This window comes from Otolemur garnettii, unplaced genomic scaffold (genome assembly GCF_000181295.1).
Source record: "Otolemur garnettii isolate 467f Iridium unplaced genomic scaffold, OtoGar3 scaffold00012, whole genome shotgun sequence".
NCBI lineage: Eukaryota > Metazoa > Chordata > Mammalia > Primates > Galagidae > Otolemur > Otolemur garnettii.
Window position 1 is genome coordinate 32,227,519 of NW_003852407.1, and position 7,985 is coordinate 32,235,503.

Consider the following 7,985-nt stretch of genomic DNA (forward strand, 5'->3'; position numbering starts at 1 on the left):
TCTTGTGGCATAATCAGTAATTGGCCTGATATCAAGGCTTCATATCTTGTAAACTAGAGGCATAATTTAGGTATTCTATAGTTGTTTAGAATTTGAGAATATAGACCTTGAAAAATCAAGGTGTTTCAGAAGGGCATCAATATATTTAGGCCTTTAGGTTAATATTATGCCAAATTATGAGCAAATAGCACTTGAATTACCTAAAAGTCTATTATAATCCTGAAGAGGTCTAAGTAGTGTCTTGGTAATTGAGGAGAGCTTTTCATTCTACCTGAGCGTAAATGCAGATGGAAATCCAGTGAAGAAGGTGTAGTGAATTCTGTATAAGTAAGATTGTATCACTTAATTCCCTTTCTGTGGTAAGAATCTAATTTAGTGTGAAGAGACAAATTTCAGGTGAAGGTTTTTTAGCCATCAAGCAGTACTATCACCTACTCATGCACAAAACTACCTCCCAAAGACTTGTCCTAAGGCCCTTACCGCAAAAAATTAAGAGTATAATGGAAGATGGCCCGATCTTGTCAAATTGGACAAATGACAACAAACAAAAGATGAAGTGTGACCTTTCCTGTGAACTGTACAGAATGCCTACATATTCAACTTTCCCCGCTGGTGTTCCTGTCTCAGAAAGGAGTCTTGCTTGTGCTGGTTTTTATTACACCGGTGTGAATGACAAGGTCAAATGCTTCTGTTGCAGCCTGATGCTGGATAACTAGAAGCAAGGAGACAATCCTATTGAAAAGCATGAACAGCTATGTCCTAGCTGTAGCTTTACTCAGAATCTGGTTTCAGCTAGTCTGGGATCCACCTCTAAGAATATTTCTCCAGTGAGAAGTAGTTTTTGCACATTCTTTATCTCCCACTTTGGAACATGGTGGCACATTCAGTGGTTCTTATTCCAACCTTTCACCAAACCCTCTCAATTCTCAATCAGTCAAAGACTTCTCTGCATTGAGGACTAACCCCTACAGTTATGCAATGAGTACTAAAGAAGCCAGATTTCTTACTTACCGTTTGTGGCCCTTAACCTTTCTGCCACCATCAGAATTGACAAGAGCTGGGTTTTATTATATAGGACCCGGAGATAGGGTAGCCTGCTTTGCTTGTGGTGGGAAGCTAAGTAACTGGGAACCAAAGGATGATGTCAGAACACCAGAGATATTTTCCCAATTGTCCATTTTTGGAAAATTCTCTAGAAACTCTGAGGTTTAGCATTTCAAATCTGAGCATGCAGATATATGCAGCTCAAATGAGAACAGTTATGTATTGACCATCTAGTGTTCCAGTTTGGCCTGAGAAGCTTGCAAGTGCTGGTTTTTATTATGTGGGTTGCAATGATGACGTCAAATGCTTTTGTTGTGATGGTGGCTTGAAGTGTTGGGGATTTGGAGATGATCCATGGGTAGAACATGCCAAGTGGTTTCCAAGGTATGAGTTCTTGATACACACGAAAGGGCAAGGGTTTGTTGATGAGATTCAAGGTCAATATCCTTATCTTCTTGAACAGCTACTGTCAACTTCAGATACTCCTAGAGATAAAAATGCTGATCCGCCAATTGTTCATTTTAGATCTGGAGAAAGTGCTTCAGAAGATGCAGTCATGATGAATATACCTGTGCTGAAATCTGCCTTGGAAATGGGCTTTAGTAGAAGCCTGGTAAGACAGACAGTTCAGAGCAAAATCCTAACTACTGGAGAGAACTGCAAAATAGTCAATGATATTGTATCAGCTCTTCGGAAAGCTGAAGATGAAAAAAGAGAAGAGGAAAAGGAAAGATAAGCTGAAGAAATGGCATCAGATGACTTGTCATTAATTCGGAAGAATAGAACGGCTCTCTTTCAGGGGTTGACGTGTGTGCTTCCTATCCTGGATAATCTTTTAAAGGCCAATGTAATTAACAAACAGGAACATGATATTATTAAACAAAACACACAGATGTCTTTACAAGCAAGAGAACTGATTGATACCATTTTAGTGAAAGGAAATGCTGCAGCCAACATCTTCAAAAACTGTCTAAAAGAAATTGATTCTACGTTATATATGGACTTATTTGTGGATAAGAATATGAGGTATATTCCAACAGAAGATGTTTCAGGTCTGTCACTAGAATAGTTGAGGACGTTACGAGAAGAAAGAACTTGTAAAGTGTGTGTGGACACAGAGGTTTCCACTGTATTTATTCCTGGTGGTCACCTGGTAGTGTGCCAGGAATGTGCCCCTTCTCTAAGAAAGTGCCCCATTGGCAGGGGTATAATCAAGGGTACTGTTCGTACATTTCTCTCATAGAAGAAAAATAGGCTGTATCTTAAGTTATATAGAAAAGTCTTTAAAATATTGTTGAACATACAATGCTATTTGAATGAACCATTGGTTCTTTAATTAGTAACTTTGTGTTGTAATCTGCTTTGGTACTAATAATCTTATTTCTAAAAAGGTAGTTTATATCATATTTAATCTTAACTGTGTATTTACAAGAGAGGATTTATGTTTGATGAGCTCTGTAAGTATATACTGTTATCTGTCACTTTAGGTGTTACTGGATTTGGTATTCCTTCTGAAAGCTTTAAGTACCACAGCCACATATAGTATAGATTAAAAGAACTGGAAACGTAAACTCTGGAGTACAGTTACTATGCCAAATTCTTTTTGGTGCTTTTCTAATAAGTTATAAAATAAGGATTTTTCTCTTCCTAGTAAATAAGTTCCCTTAGTTTGTGAGAAACATCATTAATAAAGTACTTTGAAAAGAAAAGAAAAAGATTAACTGAGCATATGGCACTTTTAAAGGTCTGACCTTTCTGAAGGCTTTGACTCTAAGGACTGTTATCCATAACTTTTCAATTATGTAACATGCCCGCCTTTGGTAGCCAAGCCTCTTTCTTTTTCCCCTTCCATAACCCTGTCTTTTACTAAAACCTCTTTTGCCATCATCCAAGCCTCCATTCTTCATAAACTGCTGTACCTCACTGGAAGTTTGAGCCTTTATTCTGAAGGCTCCCATAGATATTAATATATGTGAAATAAAATTGTGTACCCTTTTCTCCTATTAGTCAATCTTCCTCATGTCACTGATACTTCAGTATACCTTTAGGGGGCCAAGAGCCTTGGTCTTTACACCAGTCTTCATGCCAATACCACACCGATTTAATTGCTATAACTTTGTAGCAAGTTTTAAAATCAGGAGGTTTGAGACCTCCAGCTTTGTTCTTCTCTTTCAAGATTGTTTTGGCTACTTGGTGTCCCCTGAGATTCCATATGAACTTTAGAATGGATTTTTCCTTTTCTGAAATATTGTCAATGGAATTTTAAAAGAAATTATGTGGAAACTATATTTTGCTTTGGGTAGCATTGATGTTCTAATATTAAGTCTTATATGAACGCTGGATGTCTTTCTTTTGCAGTTTTTTTCTTTAATTTCTCTAGTGACTTCCTTTTATTTTTCAGTTCAGAGTTCTAACACTCTTTTCTATTAACAAATTATGCATTTTCCTCTGCAGTGGTTTGAGGCCTTCTTGACTTAGTTTGACCCCGTTCAATATACAAAATTTAAGCAATTTGAGCTTTTCAATATACTATATAGTAAACAGTAATATGTTGTGGTAGGTATTCTGGGTATTCTGGAATAGTTGGTGACATTATGAATTTAATGGTCTAAATTGGTCTAAATAATGTTGATGTAATGTTGGGAGAAAAAAATATACTACATAAGACCTCTGAAAAATCAAACATCAGGTCCCCCCATTCCATCTCTTTTGTCAATGCCAATGGCTGTTCACTATGGAATGTGAGTTGTCATGGAGTTGGCAGCCAGGCTAACTCCAAAAACATGAGATATTGCTGACTAGATAAGTAACAAACTTTTTGTAAGTTTCCTTTTTGGACTGAAGGTTGGGTATAGCCTGTATCCATATTATCACTAACCTTCAAAAACCTTTCAGTAAAATTCCCTGAGATTCCACATGCCCTAATGCTCTCTCTCCTACATCCACTAAGGGGTCACCAATGGGTGAGCATCCAGCAAAAGATTTCACAAAGGATTTGGAACAGACTGGTGAGCTTCCAGTAATAGATTTTACAAAGGATCCCAAACAGAGCCAGACATGGTGCACCATGGTGCATGAGAACATGTAGTGCCCTGTGAGATATCCCAGTGGTAACCACAACAAAACAGAAAGAGCTCTGTTTAGTGAGGGCAAAGTGAATTGGCCTGAGTCTTAGCTGAAATTACTATTGGAAATTACAGAAGTATTCAGGCAGTTAGGAGCAGTAACTGAAATGAAGACGCTCCAGGGAAAGGGGCCTTGAGCAAGTCAAAATTCCAAGTTAGCTGAGCGGGAAATTAGTACTGTACTATCACAGCAGCGGAATCGGGTGCCATATCAATAATCAAAGCTGGTGGTCCAAGAAGAGATGTTACTGCCGCTTTTTGAGCAATCACTCCAACGCAAATCCAGTCATCTCATTCTTGGATCATCTGAAGTTAAACCTCCTGTGGAGTCATCTTTCTTTTTTCTACCCCGTGTCTCAATTCACACCACTCCTGGGGTCTCCCAGCCACAGCCTCTCCAGTGCTGAACCACAGAATCCCACCCCATTACCATGCTTATGCTTGCTGGGTTTCAGTTAGCTACAGACAGCCGTGTCGAAAAATATTAAATGACAAATTCTAGAAATAAACAATGCCTAAGTTGCGCGTTGCTCTGTTCTGAGTAGTGTGAGAAAATCTCACCGCTTCCTGCTCGGTCCCAGCGGAGGCACCACCAGTCCCCCGCCCGGGGTCTCCCTGCTGCCTCCCCTGCCCCCTCCCTTGTCACTCAGTAGCTGGCTTGGTTGTCAGATGCAGTGTGGTGGCCGAGCAGTGCTTATTTGACTTTATGTCGACCCCAGAGCACAAGGGTAGTGATGCTGGTATATTGTTATGATTGTTCGATTTTATTATGGTTGTTGTTAACCTCCACTCCTAATTTGTAAATTAAACTTTATCACAGGTATGTAGAGCTGGAAAATAGATAGAAGGTCCAGTACTACCTGTGGTTTCGGGTACCCACCGCATGGGGGTCTTGGAATGTAGGCCTTGGGGATAAGGGGCGGGGAGGGGCTACTGTAACCAGGTTCCCAGAACGGATGGTGTTTCTGTCAGCTCTCGGCCTGAGGACGTGCTGTGCCCTGTCTGACACAGCCACCCCCTCCTCTCTCATGTAAGAGATAACTCCTGCTTGTCTTTCAGGGCTCAAGACTACAGCTCGTCTGGGAACCCCTCCTCTGGGTTCCATTCCTGCCCTGTGGGTTTATTGGCCATTCTGTCAGTGAACCACAGGGTCTTTGAGCATGGACTGTCTTTGTCATTTTCTCTCCAGATTTAGCCAAGTGCTTAGCACCTAGTAGGAACTCAACACATGTTAGATAAATTCAGCATTTGTTTTCCTAAGAGTCATACTCTTGGACTGAATTTTATATGAAAATTTAATTATTCGCAGCTTACAAAGGAATGGAAATGCAGCAGGGGCAAAATTGTGAAATGAAGTAGAATTCAAGATGTTATCATTGAACAAGTCAGAGAATCACTTTGCTTGACCATATGATGTGATTGATGAGAAGGCAATGTTTCCACGGGGTGATTTTCTCTAGGACACCTTGCTACCCTCCTTTCTTCAAGCCTGAGTTAGGTTTCTTCCCAAGTTGCCCCAAACCCCTCACCTCTCTCAAAACCCCAACTATCATCATCATCTCTCCTGGCGGATTTCCCCCACAACTCTGGGAGTTCATGGGGAGAAGTGACGTGTCTTTCTGTCTTTCTATCTTCAGCATTTGATAAATGGTGAATGAATGAATGAGACAAAGACATGAAACTTTTGCACAAAATAAGATGACATCAAAATATATAAAGGAAAAATTGTTATAAATGGGAGTAGAAATGACAGCCATGCAATCATGAGACAGCTGAACACACCACTATCAATCTATGACAAATCAATTCAATAAAGAATAAATAAGGGCAAAGAAGAATTGAACTATGTAACAAGGTTATATTAATATATGCTGAACTTTGTAACCCAGAAACAGAAAATGCTTCTATAAATCAAACATTTACTGAAATGGATCATGACTAGTTTCAACCTAGTGCTCAAAGCACAAATTGTATAAAATAGGTTCCTAAAGGAAATACAGAAAGAGAAAAGAAAGAAAAAGGAAAAAGAGAAATAGCAGACGTTTTGAAACATCCAACCACTTGGAACGTAAATTTATTTTTTTAAATGATTAAAAATTTGTGGAGAGGAACATTTAAAAACAAAGGCAACAGAAGAATCATAAAAACAAGTCAATAAATATAAGTAAATAAAAATGTTAAACGTACATAAGCCAAAAACAGAACAAACAAAATTAAAAGGCTCTTAGAAGATATTTGCCACAAATAGTTGACATGCTTAAAAATGAAGAGCTTTCACCAGTCAGTGAGAAAAATACTAATAACTACAATTTTAGTGGTAAATCATATTAATATATAATTTAATAATAATGAGATAGAAAGGGGTTATTAAATATGTTTAACTTTGTTAAGAGTGAATTATAATTTAAAACAAAATCTTATTTTTCCTATTAGATAAAGAAAATATTTTGGTTTTATTATGGCTTTATGTTGATTGCTTTGTTTCTTAAATGCTTGTTTTCAAGCATAAGGTATAATGAAAAAACCCACTCTAGCAGTCTGTTAAGGAAGTATTAATTTGCCCAATCTTTATAGAAAGCAATTTAGAAAGCTTCACCAATGGTCTTACAAATGTTGTCATTATTTGAAAGACTAATTCCCTTTCCAGAGATCCAGCTCAAGAAAATCATCCTAATTTGATCCTCTGATTTATTGATAAAACTATAATTTTATAGCATTATTTATAATGTAGAAGAATAAGAATACCTCGAATGTCTAACAGTAGGGAAAAGTCTAGTGTGTATATGCAGTGCCCTATCTTGACACTATCAAAATTACAGTTATAATATAAAGATTTTAACAACATGAAAATATTTATATTGTTTCAGTCAAGTCGGTATATAACAATTCACCCTAAACCTAATGCCTTTGAACAATAACAGTTTATTATTTCTCCTGGGTCTATAGGTAGACTGTGTGCTTCCCATGTTTTTTGGCTAAATTCTGGGGCAACTGGAAGGTCTAGAATTGAGGCGTCCTCAAACTATGGCCCGCAGGCCACATGCGGCCCACCTAGGACATTTATCCAGCCCGCCAGGTGTTTTTGCCACCGCTGCCTGTCCTGCTTAGCAGCCGACTGGCCCCGGGGCCCACAGGCCGGCCCTCCAACGATCTGAGGGACAGTGAACCGGCCCCCTTTTGAAAAAGTTTGAGGACCTCTGGTAGATGTTTCTTTGTGTCTGTCTTATCCTGGGTTCTCCTCCATGAGTCTCTGCTTTACAGTTCCTTAGACCTCCTCAGAGAATAGAGACTGGAATCCAAAAAGGAATCGAAGCAGCAAAGGTGGAGGCCACAGATCACTTAAGGCTTAGTCTCAGAAGTCACAGAGTGTCACTTTAACTGCTGTGTTTTATTGGACAAACAAGACCCAGGGCCAGCTCCATTGCAAGGGAAGGGAGAAGAGATTGCATCTCTCGACGGGAGGATGTGGCCCTTCTACTCCATCACAGTAACACAACATTAAATAAAGGATTTTATACATAAACTCAACTCTGATGTATAATGTTCATAAATATTTTTACATTTTCTAAATGTACAGCGAACATAGATGTATATTTTTACACAGACGATAAAAGACCAGAGGACAAAATGCTAACCAGGATCATCTCTAGAGAGTTGGAAGAAGCCTGATTATAATTTTATTTTTATAAATGTTCTGTTTTTTCAAAGTTATGGAAATGTATTACTTTTAAATTGGAGCACGAATGTTATTGTAAAGATATTTCATTCCCATATAGAAACATTTAAAGCAATTTCCTACAAAAGGCTAGAAAGCAC

General features: G+C 38.5%; 1 pseudogene; it reads left to right on the forward strand.

The window, feature by feature from the left end:
- Positions 1–437: 437 nt before the first annotated feature.
- On the forward strand, positions 438–2,343 carry LOC100965590 (annotated as a pseudogene).
- Positions 2,344–7,985: the final 5,642 nt, after the last annotated feature.